The sequence below is a fragment of the Tachysurus fulvidraco genome, chromosome 11, assembly GCF_022655615.1.
Source record: "Tachysurus fulvidraco isolate hzauxx_2018 chromosome 11, HZAU_PFXX_2.0, whole genome shotgun sequence".
Classification (NCBI taxonomy): Eukaryota; Metazoa; Chordata; class Actinopteri; order Siluriformes; family Bagridae; genus Tachysurus; species Tachysurus fulvidraco.
Window position 1 is genome coordinate 23,045,486 of NC_062528.1, and position 15,000 is coordinate 23,060,485.

At 43.0% G+C, this 15,000-nt stretch overlaps 1 protein-coding gene and 1 long non-coding RNA gene across 3 annotated transcripts in view; one reads left to right on the forward strand and one right to left on the reverse strand.

Annotated features, from left to right (window-relative positions):
• LOC125145886 overlaps window positions 1-10,192 on the forward strand; it is a 13,118-nt gene extending 2,926 nt beyond the window's left edge. The window contains exons 2-3 of the long non-coding RNA XR_007144353.1: window positions 9,092-9,174; window positions 9,577-10,192. This is a non-coding gene — a long non-coding RNA (uncharacterized LOC125145886). The remainder of the gene's footprint in view (window positions 1-9,091; window positions 9,175-9,576) is intronic.
• Window positions 1-15,000, reverse strand: part of robo2 (roundabout, axon guidance receptor, homolog 2 (Drosophila)) — a 474,841-nt gene that overhangs the window by 143,366 nt on the left and 316,475 nt on the right. The gene's annotated exons all lie outside the window — the stretch shown is intronic.

The following is a 15,000-nucleotide window of genomic DNA, read 5'->3' on the forward strand; positions in this document are numbered from 1 at the left end:
GAACAATAATTAAAAAATACCAACGAATCAAACCGAGACGAGGTCGAACCTACGGCCTTCTCGAGGCAACACGTCCTCCTGATTCTCAAACTGCTCATGAAGAATGAATGACAAGGATCGTTAATTCTGTGTGTGAGAAGTTTTATGGCTCCGTCAAGAATACTTGGGAGTCAAATTGCAGATTTTATTGAAGACTTTCCAAGTCCTTGAGCATGTAATCCGAAACGGACAAACTAAAAAAAGCTCTCCAGGACCCGGGGCAGGGGGAACTGGGGCTTCAGGAAGCTTCTTAAAAAGCAAGGAAGTGTCACGTTCAGGCTGCTTGTCCAAACTAGACGCTGATGTTACCTTGGGCTGTTAACCTAATGCAGGAGGAGAGACATTAGGAGCAGGACGTCCTACGTTATCATGCTAATGTTTTCTGTCCTGGCTCTGAACCATCAGTGAAGAGAACAATATGTCAGAGGAAAAGTCTCAAGTTTGCAAGTCTCAAGTCTCAAATTTGCGACATAAGTCTGACTCGAGTCAAGTCGAGTCCCCCATCTGTGAATCATTTAACTCAAGTCCGAGTCAAGTCTCAAATTATGAATGTCAAGTCAAAGTGAAGTCAAGTCTTTTTTTAATGTTTCTCAAGCAAGTCTCAAGTCTCAAATTTGCGACATAAGTCTGACTCGAGTCATGTCGACTCCCCCATCTCTGAATCATTTAACTCAAGTCCGAGTCAAGTCTCAAGTCATGAATGTCAAGTCAAAGTCAAGTCGAGTCTTTTTTTAATGCTTCTCAAGCAAGTCTCAAATTTGCGACATAAGTCTGACTCGAGTCAAGTCGAGTCCCCCATCTTTGAATCATTTAACTCATGTCCGAGTCAAGTCTCAAGTCATGAATATCAAGTCAAAGTCAAGTCGAGTCTTTTTTTAATGTTTCTCAATCAAGTCTCAAGTCTCAAATTTGCGACATAAGTCTGACTCGAGTCATGTCGACTCCCCCATCTCTGAATCATTTAACTCACGTCCGAGTCGTCTCAAGTCATGAATGTCAAGTCAAAGTCAAGTCGAGTCTTTTTTTAATGTTTCTCAAGCAAGTCTCAAGTCTCAAATTTGCGACATAAGTCTGACTTGAGTCATGTCGACTCCCCCATCTCTGAATCATTTAACTCAAGTCCGAGTCAAGTCTCAAGTCATGAATGTCAAGTCAAAGTCAAGTCGAGTCTTTTTTTAATGCTTCTCAAGCAAGTCTCAAATTTGCGACATAAGTCTGACTCGAGTCAAGTCGAGTCCCCATCTTTGAATCATTTAACTCATGTCCGAGTCAAGTCTCAAGTCATGAATGTCAAGTCAAACTCAAGTCGAGTCTTTTTTTAATGTTTCTCAAGCAAGTCTCAAGTCTCAAATTTGCAACTTGAGTCTGACTCGTGTCAAGTCATATGACTCGAGTCCCCCATCTCTGCCTCATACACTCCGCTTCTCCGAAATACAAGCCGTCATTTTCCTTCACTTCGCTTGTGTTCATTCACCAACCTCTTTTTTTTTTTTGCTTCTCTTCCAAAAAATGCTGAAACACCGTCGACGCTGCTGCTACATGATATTAATCAACACCGTTCGACCAATCAGATGTGAGTAATATAAATAGAGCAAATTCTTACCAGGGACCTTTATACAACTTTAGGAGCGTTCTCGATGCCGAACAGTCGGCCGGTGTCACGTACAATCTGAGATCGTGAGGAAACGTCTGCTACCGAACGATGGATCTTTTGTGTCTTGCAATCAGTGATAAGATCGTTGAGAAAACATAGGAGCTGTTCAAAGTAAACGCAAAGACTAGCAAAGCAGCAGACACGGCGGCGACCCGCGCAGAAGATTGGCTTGCTCTCCGGTGCCCTGGGCGCTCTGGGGATTTTCTATTACTTTTGGGGGAAAGATCTTGGCACTTGCAATAAATATTCACAAAGTTGGAAGGAATAGTGAGCGAATAAAACAGATAAAAAATTGAGACAACCACCTGGCTAGCTGCCAAGCCCTGTTATTCTTCTTTCTCTCTCGACCAAGCCCTTACACTCCGAGTGGGCAGGATGCCAGGGGAAGGGAGTTTCATCACTCTGCCTACGCTCCATCCTTCTTACTTTCTTTTTTCTTCAATTTTCTTTCTTTCTGTCGCTCTGCTCAACTGTGTCCAGTTCTCCACTTTTTTTTTTTGTACTTTCATTTTCACCCAGTTTTGCTATCCTGAAGCATTTTAGACACAAAAATATAAATCAATCTATAAACCTACATATAAAAAAAAATATAATTTGATGAACCCTGTCTAGAACCCTCTTTGGTACTGTACAGTATGTCCTCTAAAGGCAAGCCATAATGGTTTTATTTATATCAGATAGGGTTCCAAGTAGAAGTTCCTTAGGGGTTCGATTCCCACCTCCGCCTTGTGTGTGTGGAGTTTGCATGTTCTCCCCGTGCCTCGGGGGTTTCCTCCGGGTACTCCGGTTTCCTCCCCCGATCCAAAGACATGCATGGTAGGTTGATTGGCATCTCTGGAAAATTGTCCATAGTGTGTGAGTGTGTGTGTGAATGAGAGTGTGTGTGTGCCCTGTGATGGGTTGGCACTCCGTCCAGGGTGTATCCTGCCTCGATGCCCGATGACGCCTGAGATAGGCACAGGCTCCCCGTGACCCGAGACGTTCGGATAAGCGGTAGAAAATGAATGAATGAATGAATGAATGAAGGAATAAATAAATAAACAAACATTTAAAAAGTATCAGACTAAATCTCCAAATCAAGTCTAGTATCTTGATTGAGTTCACATACAAGGACACATGCAAATTGAGTTCACATACAAGGACAAAGAAACGCATCTTCGACTTTCTCAGTGAGCCAGATGACAGGTAATTAGCCCATTCCATGCCACTCATAAGGGCAGCAGGCCCAGACAAAGCCACACTTATAACAGCCTGGCAAACTGTTGGCACCCATTGGACATCCGTGGGCCTGTGCCATGAGGGAGCAGCCTGCTGATTATCTGTCCAGGATTTGGTGGGTTTGGCATGACGGGGTGGAGTAGAGTGAGAATGGAGAGAAAGCAAGGAACAAAGAAAAGAGAAGTGAAGAGAATAGAGTAAAATTTGGCACTAGGAACCCAAGAATGGGTGCGTACAGTAGCCAGCGTTTTTGCTGGAGGCAACAATCTTCATGTCTGTTGAAAGCTGGAAGCTAATATCAGTCCATCTGAACAGGTCAGACATGGGATGGCTAGCATCCCTGAGACTGACAGGCTAATCAACCTCATACATGCATTTTGCTTATACAGCCTCTGATTATAGAATCATCCCCCTGATTCCACATTAATCTGTTTGCGTCGGTCTGGAACAAAGAGCCTCGAGCACCTCCACGGGAGGGAACGGAGTAGAGGAAAGGATGTTTCCCCTCTCCTCTCCTTTATGGAGCTGTAGAATGCTTGGAAGCATTGGATGAAGAAAAGGGGTAGCAGGTGTGATGGAATCTAGCACTCATTGGATTATGCATGCTAGCAACAGCGAGTCCCGGGGTGAAATGATGATAGATGCACCAGTTCTGAGCCAGGAGGGATGCAGAAAAACGGCAAGGATGAAAGGAATGAAATGAGCCTGGAGCAGATTTAGTGTGTTCTGCCTTAATTACAGAATAATCCATGTTTGCTGGGTCTGTTGAGGCTGTTCTCCTAGAAGCTGTTCAAACTCTTAAAGAAAGTTGAGAAATGACTGCCAGTGCAAGCTGCGAACAAGAAGATAAAGAACCGCTACGACTGCTGACGGACACTGTCGACGGTAGCGTGTGAAGAAAGAGAAAATAAAAAGCAGCAGATATCTCTAAAACAGCCACCGGCAATGACATTTCAACAGAGGCTAGCATCAGAACTCCAGTGCTAATTAGAACATGCAGGAACCAGGCTGAATGGTGTGTATATCCCCAGTGAACATTGGAAATAACATGCATGAACATGGCATCTAACAGATTAGCTGAGGGCATCAAAGGAAGAGCCACCCGCCTCTGGCAGTCATGCTTTATGCTGAACCCTATTCAGGAACCGTTTCAACAGTCTGAGCAAAACCCACACACAACAGTTCTGTAATGAGAAGGGCCGAGTTTGCACTTCAAAAAGCCCCACAGGGAGATCAATACAGAGACTGATTCAGTTTGCCTCAAAATTTATAAGCTCATCAATACCATTGCTGTGGCCTGGCTTTCAGAATTGTCCAGGGATCGATTTTTGTTGGAAAGATATGGGACAGATATTATATGCCTTTTTTGTGGCCAGTAAGTGTGGTTCCTCAAGAACGAGGGAGAGATGGAGAGTAGGAATCTCATTCTTTATAGAGAGGTTTATAATGAAATAGTGACAATCGATAGCGATAGATGGGTATAGAGACTGGGCCAGAGAAAGGGTAGAGAGAAAGAGAAGAGGATAAAAACAAATCTACTGTCCCCCCCACCAGGCTGTGTAATAACCTTTTAAATCATGTTTGACATTTTTAAGTTAGCCATAGTGGCAGTCCTGGGCAATATCGGAGACCTGATATTGAAGGGCTTTTCTGTCTGTAATCTCATTGCTTTTGTTTGACAATCCTCTCGCTCTTGCTGGCCTCGATCCCTCCCATAAAGCTCACCTCTGGGCTGGTCTTAATCCCCTAGAGTGCTCCTGACTAGTGCACCAACCCCAGCCCCCCTGTTCCCAGTCACCATTTCACTCTGACACTGGTTGCTAATGAGAACCCACTTCTAAAGGCAAGCTGCAGGCAACGAGATGATACCAGAATGCCTTCTGGTGCCACATGGTCGAATACACAAGCTTTTTCAAGAGATTGCAAAAAAAAAAAATCCGAGGCCTTTGTGCTGAGTAAATACAGACACGAGTTTTAAGCATCTTTAGACTAATAAGGAAGACTCCTGCTGCTGGGCCTGGACTGGTGACAACTGGTTGGTGAGCATACTAAAGCAGAGAGTAGACAACATAGACAACATATTGTTCGGGCTAGTGGGATGCGTGGTACAGTACAGCATGTATCTAACTCAGGAACATAAAACAGACTCACATCATCCTGGCCAAGGTCACAGCGGTATAATTACCAATGTCAATTAATATTATATGCAGTTTGGGAAATAGAAGAAAATCGTTTGTTAGGAAAAGCCTGGAGCGGGTGCGATTATAAATAATAATCACAGGAATGGTAACTGGTTAAGTGTGTCCTTGGAAGTGGGTGTAAAGTGTGAAAAAAATCTCCGGAAGGGTGCGGGCAAGAGTGTCTTATTAAACAGATCGAATTGGACAAGGCTTCCTTCAACAGTGGGTAGGACTGGTAAAGTGTCTCTTTGATAGTGGGCAGGATTAGTCAAGAGTCTCCTTGAGTGTGGGCAGGATTAAGAGTCTCTTTGAGTGTAGGCAGGATTGGTCAAGAGTCTCTCTGAGAGTGGGTGGGATTGGTCAAAAGTGGACAGCACTGGTCCAGAGGATTTTTTTTTAGTCAGGAGATTGTGCAATTGGTCACAAGTTTTTCAAGAGCAAATAAGATTGGTCAAGAGTTTGTTTATGAGTGGGAGGGATTGATGAGAGGTATCTTCGGGAATGGGTGAGATTGCTTGTGAGGGTCTCCAGGAGTGGGAATGATTGGGTACTGAGGGGTGTGTGTGTGTGTGTGTGTGTGTGTGTGTGTGTGTGTGTGTGTGTGTGTAAGATTGTCTTGTTTGGCCAACAACACTAGGAAATGTCCAAGACATTCTTTATTCACGTTATTATCGTTAACTGTTCTTATTCTTTTCCACCCATCGCTTCATGTTACCAATTTTTCAAATCGACTGCATTAAAACTTTTCTTTCTGAGCTTTTGTCTACATTAGGAATTTATACTGATTGGTTGATTGATAAGATAAATTTTGTTCAAATTTGAATTCTTTATATATAAATATAAATATATGTATACAGCATGGTACCCCAGCTGGGTAGAGCAGTACAAAGAAGATGAATGGCTGGTGAGTCTCCCAAGGTGGAGGGGTGAGAGACTGGAGCCCAGCACAACAGGCCTCCTTCATTAGCGCCGCACACTCCGGATCAAAATGTGCACTAATTACCTGAGAACGGCTCTAACCGTATGGGCTGAATATTACAATGAGAGAGGGACTAAGGAACTGTTATATTTCCTATACCACTTCAGCAATACTCATTAAAAAGAATATTTAAGCCTTTAGCTAAGGAAGGACAAAAAAAAAAGAAAAAAGTGCTGACTCAATATGTTACACATATTATTCTCTCTCTCTCTCTCTCTCTCTCTCTCTCTCTCTCTCTCTCTCTCTCTCTCTCTCTCTCTCTCTCTCTCTCTCTCTCGTGGCTTGTACAGAGGTAACAGGCTTTAGAGACTGGACTAATTGGCCCTCTAGGAGCCTGCAGTGACTGAGGAAGTGGAGCTAATATGACAACTCTATATGCATACCAAGATGATCACAAGCTCATTTTAATTTTTCCATCTGTTAATATACAGCAGATTCGACTCTATAATTAATTACGCTCACTCTTATTGAGGGGTGATAGTCAAATTACTTAGGCTGCAATTATTAAAAGACATCAACATCTATTCGCTATATAGTAAATACAGAGCTTGTCGCAAATCTGTGTGAAGTCATTAGCATAATAACAACAGATAGTGAAGCGGTAAGGAAAACCAGATAACGTTACCAGGTTCTAAAAATAGTCCCTGGTGTTAGGTGGTCGTTCATTAACCATTTACTAAGGACAGTCCTGATAGTGAGACTAATAAAATAAACAAATTAGTCCTCGCAGAAGAAAAGTGTGTTAGCCGTGTGACCTGATAGCATAGGCTCAAATTACTGCTCAACCACTAATCCCTTACTGAGGATCAGCAAATATTTTACCTTTTATTATAGCACATTAGTGTGTGTGTGTGTGTGTGTGTGTGTGTGTGTGTGTGTGTGTGTGTGTGTGTGTGTGTGTGAGACAGAAATGAACTTCCCGATGTCACTAAGTAGCTGTTACCCACATGGCAGATGTCCTAATATTCCATACAAGCCTGATAGCTGAATATGCAATGTTCAGTAAGATGAATCTCATCAGCTCTGCTGCTGTCTGATAACTGTACCTTTCTAAATGTCTCTATTACATTATTCATCCATCCACTCATCACTCCATCCATCCATCCATCCACCCAAACAATAGTCGAACTAATATCCATCCATCTGTCCATCTACACTACCATTTTGCTAGTCATCCTTCGATTTATCCATCCACCTTATGTAAATCTCATCGGAGTCTGTCTGTTTGTTACCCATCCATCCATCCATCCATCCATCCATCCATCCATCCATCCATCCACCCATCTGTCCATCCATCTGTCCATCCATCCATCCACCCATCTGTCCATCCATCCATCCATCCATCCTAAATAATTAGCTAGTCAATTTAATATCCACCTATCTTATACACATCTCACCAGTCTGTCAGTCAGCTGTCCATCCATCCATCCATCCATCCATCCAAACAGTAGTCAAACTAATATCCATCCATGTCCATCTACCCTACTAATTTGCTAGTCATCCATCGATTTATCTGTCCACCTTATATAAATCTCATCGGAGTCCGTCTGTTTGTTACCTATCCATCCATCCATCCATCCATCCATCCATCCATCCATCCATCCATCCATCCATCCATCCATCCATCCAAACATCAAAACAATTATCTAGTCAGTCTAATATCCATCCATCTACCTAAACAATTTGCTAATCATCCATCTATCTATCCATCCATCTCACATACACCTGTCATGTCATCCATCCACGCATTAGCTACACAGTCTAATATCCATCCACCTATCCATAATAATCACCTTAACAGAGTCTGTCTCTCTGCTCATCCATCTGTCCATCCACCAATCTCTTTTTGTTACCAGAGTCCCACAAGTATCCATCTATCAATCTATCATATCTTTCGGTTCATCTAGTCAATCAAATCCATCCCTCTAGCTGAACTTTCCCCAGAACTTGTAATGAACGATCACACGGAACCCACACAGTAAAAATAAACCTCTCATTATCATAAACCAGCGATTTATGCACTAAACCCAGTGACGTGAACCGAGCGAGTCGTGGATTTATACTAAGTGTGTAAATCTGGTAAACATCTCACACTGCTGCCCTGGGGAGAAGCACCTGAAAATACAAACCACTAACTGAGCAACAAGCTCTACACACACACACACACACACACACACACACACACACACACACACACACACACACTACTTCCCCATAGTGCAAGGTGGTGGTGAGCATATTGTGATTAAAGAGAGCAGCACAGTGAGGGAAGCTTTAATGCCCCTGTGCTGCATCTCAAGTGGCCCTGCTGCAGCCCTCTGGAGGGCCATTTATCTACCCCACACACACACACACACACACACACACACACACACACACACACACACACACACACACAGAAGGAGGTATATATGATATAAAGATATACTATTATCATGCTATATATTAAACACACATAAAAAAAATTAACATGAAAATTAAACACAATTCGATTCTTTTCAAATGAGTCGAATTTAAACGAACTGCAATGATTCATTTGTAATTCATGTAATATTTAAATGATTCATTTTGATTCACATGATTTTACATGATTTGTGTTCTTTGAAATTATTTTTAAGATTCATTTTGAGTCGCATGCAATTTGTATGTGATACGTGTTTTAAGATCAGATGAGATGAGATGAGATAAGATGAGATAAGATGAGATAAGATGAGATAAGATTCATTATTTCAGGAATCATTTACTTTAAACCTGTTCATTTCTCGGGATTCATTTATTCACACGTGAAATTTCTCGACTTTCGTTTATTTTCACCTGATTAACCTAATTCCCAGATTTTCACACGAAAATCATGTGATTTTTCAATTATTTTTCATGTCTTCAGGTTTTTTATTTGCGATGTAATCTGCGATATTTAGTTTCGGAGCTTAATGTGATTGCTTCCAGCATGAAATGAGCCACCAGACCAAGATTGAAACTGGTTTTAAACTGGTTTCTGAACATGTTGATGTTGATATTCAGAAGCGAAGCGGGCGAGTTGTAGACGTTGGCACTATCACGTAAGACGATCGGCATTAAAATCAGAAGCATGATGGCAAGAAAAGGTGAGATCTAATCTCTCTCTCTCTCTCTCTCTCTCTCTCTCTCTCTCACATACATAATGTGGTGTGGAAGGCAGTTATGGACCCATTTGAAGGTAATGGGGCTGAAGAAGAGCCTGGGTGGTCTCGGGAGCAGACGGGGGGTGAGGGTGGGTGTTTGTATGGGGTAAAAAAGGGTTGGATGAGAGCACATTCAGTATTTTTGTGTGTGTGTGTGTGTGTGTGTGTGTGTGTGTGTGTGTGTGTGTGTGTGGTGTCTAGCAGATGGACCATTGTGTTTAAGGGTTCCTCTAAAAGGACTAGGATTTGCTCCTCCTTATTCCTCTCTCCTCATGTCTTCTGTCTTTGTTACCTTTTCACTGAGACAGAACAAGAAACACATTTATTTCTCTGTCTTCTTTTCAGGACAGGATGTTATAGACATACGTCCCCCGAAGAGGAGGAAGAAAAAAGAAAGAGAAAGCAAACAAACACACACACACACAAAAATAATAATAAAAAGTCCCGGCAGTCAAAACAAGTGTGTAAGAAAACAAGCAGCAGACAAGAGGAGTGATTAAAGGGAGGATGCGTTTCTCTGTCCTTCTCTCAGATTCAAACCTCTTCGTCCTTCTAGAAAGAGACATCGTACATCCAGCGCTCTCGTAAGCTCGTTCCTCTTTACGTCTGTCTTCTAAAACATCATGACACCAGCACAGACACCAGCACCATTCATGTTGATAAGCTAATAACGCTAATAAAGCTAAAACCCCCAGAAGAGAATGTTTTTATTTATTTGTTTGTTTGTTTGTCTGTTTGTTTTTCCTTGGCACTGTTGCTGTTGCTTCGTTCAACGGAGCCTCGGCACTGAGCTTTTTTGAAAAATGTAAGAATTTGACCTAATTAACTGTGTGAGTGGAGTTCAGGATTTACATGTTGTGTCTTTTCCAAAAAAAAATCTATTTTAAATAAAAACACATAGATAAATACAAGAAAGACAGACAGATCAACAGACCGACCGACAGACCGACAGATAGACAGATAGATAAAATATATACAGTATTGATAGACAGACAGACAGACAGACAGACAGACAGACAGACAGACAGACAGACCGATATACAAAAAATAGACAGACCGACAGACACACAGAGACAGATCACTAGAGAGATAGATAGACAGACAGAGAGACAGACAGACAGCTAGATAGACAGTTATACAAAAATAGACAGACACAAACAGATAGAAAGACACACAGAGAGACAGATCAATAGACAGACAGACAGACAGAGAGACAGATATACAAAAAATAGACAGACACAAACAGATAGACAGACAGACAGACAAACAGACAGACACATAGACAGAGAGACAGACAGACAGACAGACAGACAGAGAGACAGATCAATAGAGAGACATATAGACAGACAGAGAGACAGACAGACAGTTATACAAAAAAAATAGACAGATAAATAGACAGATAGACAGACACAAATAGATAGAAAGACACACAGAGAGACAGATCAATAGACAGACAGAGAGACAGACAGAGAGACAGACAGACAGACAGGCAGGCATTTGCTAGGGACTTTTAAGACAACATAAATGCTGAGAACTCAGTGTATTCAGTGTATTCAGTATATTCTGTATACGGAGATGAAAACTTTATTGCCTTACACTTTATTGAACTTTATTTTAAGTCCAGAGAACTGCACTGTTCCTATAGCAGCATTATGACTGCTCCGTGTCCTAACTCCCACACACACGACAAATCTAAGGCGGGGGTTAAATATAGTAAACCCTGTGTCCTTACAGTGGGCCCTTCTGGGAAGAACATAAGAGGCTGTGAGTATGTGAGCTTTTCATCCATATGGTTCCATTTTTCCAGGCCACTTGTGGCTCTCTCGCTGCTGCACTCATTAATTACATCACTGCTCAACAAACCAGTATATTAGGATCAGTCAGAGGGCATGTTCGCCGCAGTTGGAAACATTTCTTCATGACAGAGGAGGGCTCTGTGCCCAGTCCTAGCGTTACATCAATGACGAGCGTGACATCAAAGTGGAGTTTCTCTAGCTGTCTTTGTGCGAGACAGCGAGACAAACACACACACCATAAGCCTCGTTTGACTGAAGAGACGTCACAAAAAAAACCTGCTCAGGTCCAAAAACGGCAGCTCAGTGGATGTCCTGATATTATTTATGAGTGGCTATAACGCACGGTTAATTACAGTGCACTGGGGTTTTTATAAATGGCAGCCTGGCATAGCGGCTGGTGTAATTAGGGCAGTGGAAGCCCAGCTAGAGGCACATGCAGAGGAAGAGGAAGAGGCAGACACCGAGGCAGAGCAAAGCAGGGAGCAGTTTGGTGGAACTCAGCTTCATTGATGTGGTGGAGACCACGGCTGCTATAGGGTACAGTACTGCTGACTGCGGCTGTGGGGAATGTGTGTGTGTGTGTGTGTGTGTGTGTGTGTGTGTGTGTGTGTGTGTGTGTGTGTGTGTGTGTGTGTGTTTGTGTGTGTGTGGGGGTCTCTCTATAGGGTGAGTCACAGTTGGCAAGGATTTAAAGTAAGAGAGAGAGAGAGAGAGAGAGAGAGAGAGAGAGAGAGAGAGAGAGAGAGAGAGAGAGAGAGAGAGGGAGAGAACACATACAGTGCAGCCAGTGGGTACATGTACACCAAGACACATGGCTACAAAACTACTGGCACCCTTAAAAAACAATAGTGGGTAAGTGAGACAGTTGGTAAGTGAGACAATGGGTAAGTGAGACAGTGAGTGAGTGAGACAGTGGGTAAGTGAGACAGTGGGTAAGTGAGACAGTTGGTAAGTGAGACAATGGGTAAGTGAGACAATGGGTAAGTGAGACAGTTGGTAAGTGAGACAATGGGTAAGTGAGACAGTAAGTGAGTGAGACAGTGGGTAAGTGAGACAGTGGGTGAGTGAGACAGTGGGTAAGTGAGACAGTGAGTGAGTGAGACAGTGGGTAAGTGAGACAGTGGGTAAGTGAGACAATGGGTGAGACAGTTGGTAAGTGAGACAATGGGTAAGTGAGACAATGTGTAAGTGAGACAGTGGGTAAGTGAGACAATGGGTAAGTGAGACAGTAAGTGAGTGAGACAGTGGGTAAGTGAGACAGTGGGTGAGTGAGACAGTGGGTAAGTGAGACAGTGAGTGAGTGAGACAGTGGGTAAGTGAGACAATGGGTAAGTGAGACAATGGGTAAGTGAGACAATGGGTAAGTGAGACAGTAAGTGAGTGAGACAGTGGGTGAGTGAGACAGTGGGTAAGTGAGACAGTGAGTGAGTGAGACAGTGGGTAAGTGAGACAGTGGGTAAGTGAGACAATGGGTAAGTGAGACAGTTGGTAAGTGAGACAATGGGTAAGTGAGACAATGGGTAAGTGAGACAGTGGGTAAGTGAGACAATGTGTAAGTGAGACAGTGGGTAAGTGAGACAATGGGTAAGTGAGACAGTGGGTAAGTGAGACAGTGGGTAAGTGAGACAATGGGTAAGTGAGACAGTTGGTAAGTGAGACAATGGGTAAGTGAGACAATGGGTAAGTGAGACAATGGGTAAAAGAGACAGTGGGTAAGTGAGACAATGGGTAAGTGAGACAGTGGGTAAGTGAGACAGTGGGTAAGTGAGACATTGGGTAAGTGAGACAGTGGGTAAGTGAGACAGTGGGTAAGTGAGACATTGGGTAAGTGAGAGTGGGTAAGTGAGACAGTGGGTAAGTGAGACAGTGGGTAAGTGAGACAGTGGGTAAGTGAGACAGTTGGTAAGGGAGACAGTGAGTGAGACAGTGGGTGAGTGAGACAGTGAGTAAGTGAGACAGTGGGTAAGTGAGACAGTTGGTAAGGGAGACAGTGAGTGAGACAGTGGGTGAGTGAGACAGTGAGTAAGTGAGACAGTGAGTAAGTGAGACAGTGGGTAAGTGAGACAGTGAGTGAGACAGTGAGTAAGTGAGACAGTGGGTAAGTGAGACAGTGGGTAAGTGAGACAGTGGGTAAGTGAGACATTGGGTAAGTAACATAGTAAGAAAATAATGTAAGCAGCCATGTCAGTAACTCAATAAGTTAATAAATTCTAATTAATTCACAAAATAAGTCAGGAAGTAGATAATTATAATTGATAAATGGCACAAACACACACACACACACACACACACACACACACACACACACACACACACACACACACACACACACACACACACACAAATTGCTTCACTCACACACAGAGGGAGTTTCGGTAATGACCCTGTTGATGCAGATCATTATAGCAAGTGCATTAAGGCAGCCTCAAGCTGTGACCTTTGACCTCACTGCCACAGCCCTCGGAGCGCCCGCGGGGTCACCGGGGGATAAAAGCCTGGTCACGCAGCCGCATGCCTTCTCTACAGGACGCTCATACAGCGGCTAATGAGTGACCCACATTAACCTCTCTGTCTCACGCTCTGACCAGCGCTGGACTCTGGACCTGCTTCTACAGAGCTGTGGAGCAGCTGTACATCACTTACACACACACACACACACATACACACACACACACACACACACACACACACACACACACACACACACACACACTAATGTGTATAATAAATTCGCTTCTGCAAATTAAGGAAAGAATATCAGCTCTAAAATTAGTGCCAACATCTCTAACAAGAGAAACCCTTAGTGTGTATCTCCGGACCTCCGACTCCGGACCTCCGACTCCGGACCTCCGACTCCGGACTCATGTTACTGTACATTCCAAGATTTTTTTTTCCTCTTACACTTTTCGACATAGAGAGAGATCAAAAATGTTAAATTAATTAAAAAAAATAAAGAAATAAAAATAAAGAAATAAACAGTATAAAGTATAAGCAGGCTCAAACGTAAATTACAATTTTTTTTATTTTTATCTCTATAGCAACGGGGCAAAAATCCTAAACTAATTTTTGGCACCCTGTAAGCGACTAAAAGCGAGTGCAGGTATAATTTAGGAGAAAAATCATTAAGTGGATGCAGGAATCTACAACACAGTATGTGTGTTTGTGTGTGTGTGTGTGTGTGTGTGTGTGTGTGTGTGTGTGTGTGTGTGTGTGTGTGTGTGTGTGTGTGTGTGAGCATACACCCCCATAGCCCACGGCTAAACACGCTCTTGCTTGTGCAAACAGCACCATCAGGATTCCAACCTCACCTCGATCTCTCATCATTAGAGCATAGAAAAAGTGTGTGTGTGTGTGTGTGTGTGTGTGTGTGTGTGTGTGTGTGTGTGTGTGTGTGTGTGTGTGTGTGTGAATATATATAACAATAAGACTGTGCCAATACACAACAGTACAAGGCCAGACTTTCCTTATGCCAATTTCTAATTGCATATTTAATTGAGACAGACAGACAGACAGACAGACTGTGATACAGACAGACAAAGGGACAGATAGTTACAAAGACAGACAGACAGACAGACAGACAGACAGACAGACAAACAGATGCACAACAGAAAGATAGACAGAAATAGACACAGACAGACAGACAGACAGACAGAAAGACAGACAGAGACACAGACAGACAGACAGACAGACAGATATACAACAGACAGATGGACAGAGACAAGACAGACAGACAAACAGAGACACAGACAGATAGACAGACAGAAAGAGACACAGAGAGACAGAAAGTGACACAGACAGACAGACAGACAGACAGACAGACAGACAGACAAACAGAGACACATACAGACACACATACAGACAGACATACAGACAGACATACAGACAGACAGACAGACAGACAGGCATACATACAGGCATACATACAGACAGATACACAACAGACATACAGACAGACAGACAGACAGATACACAA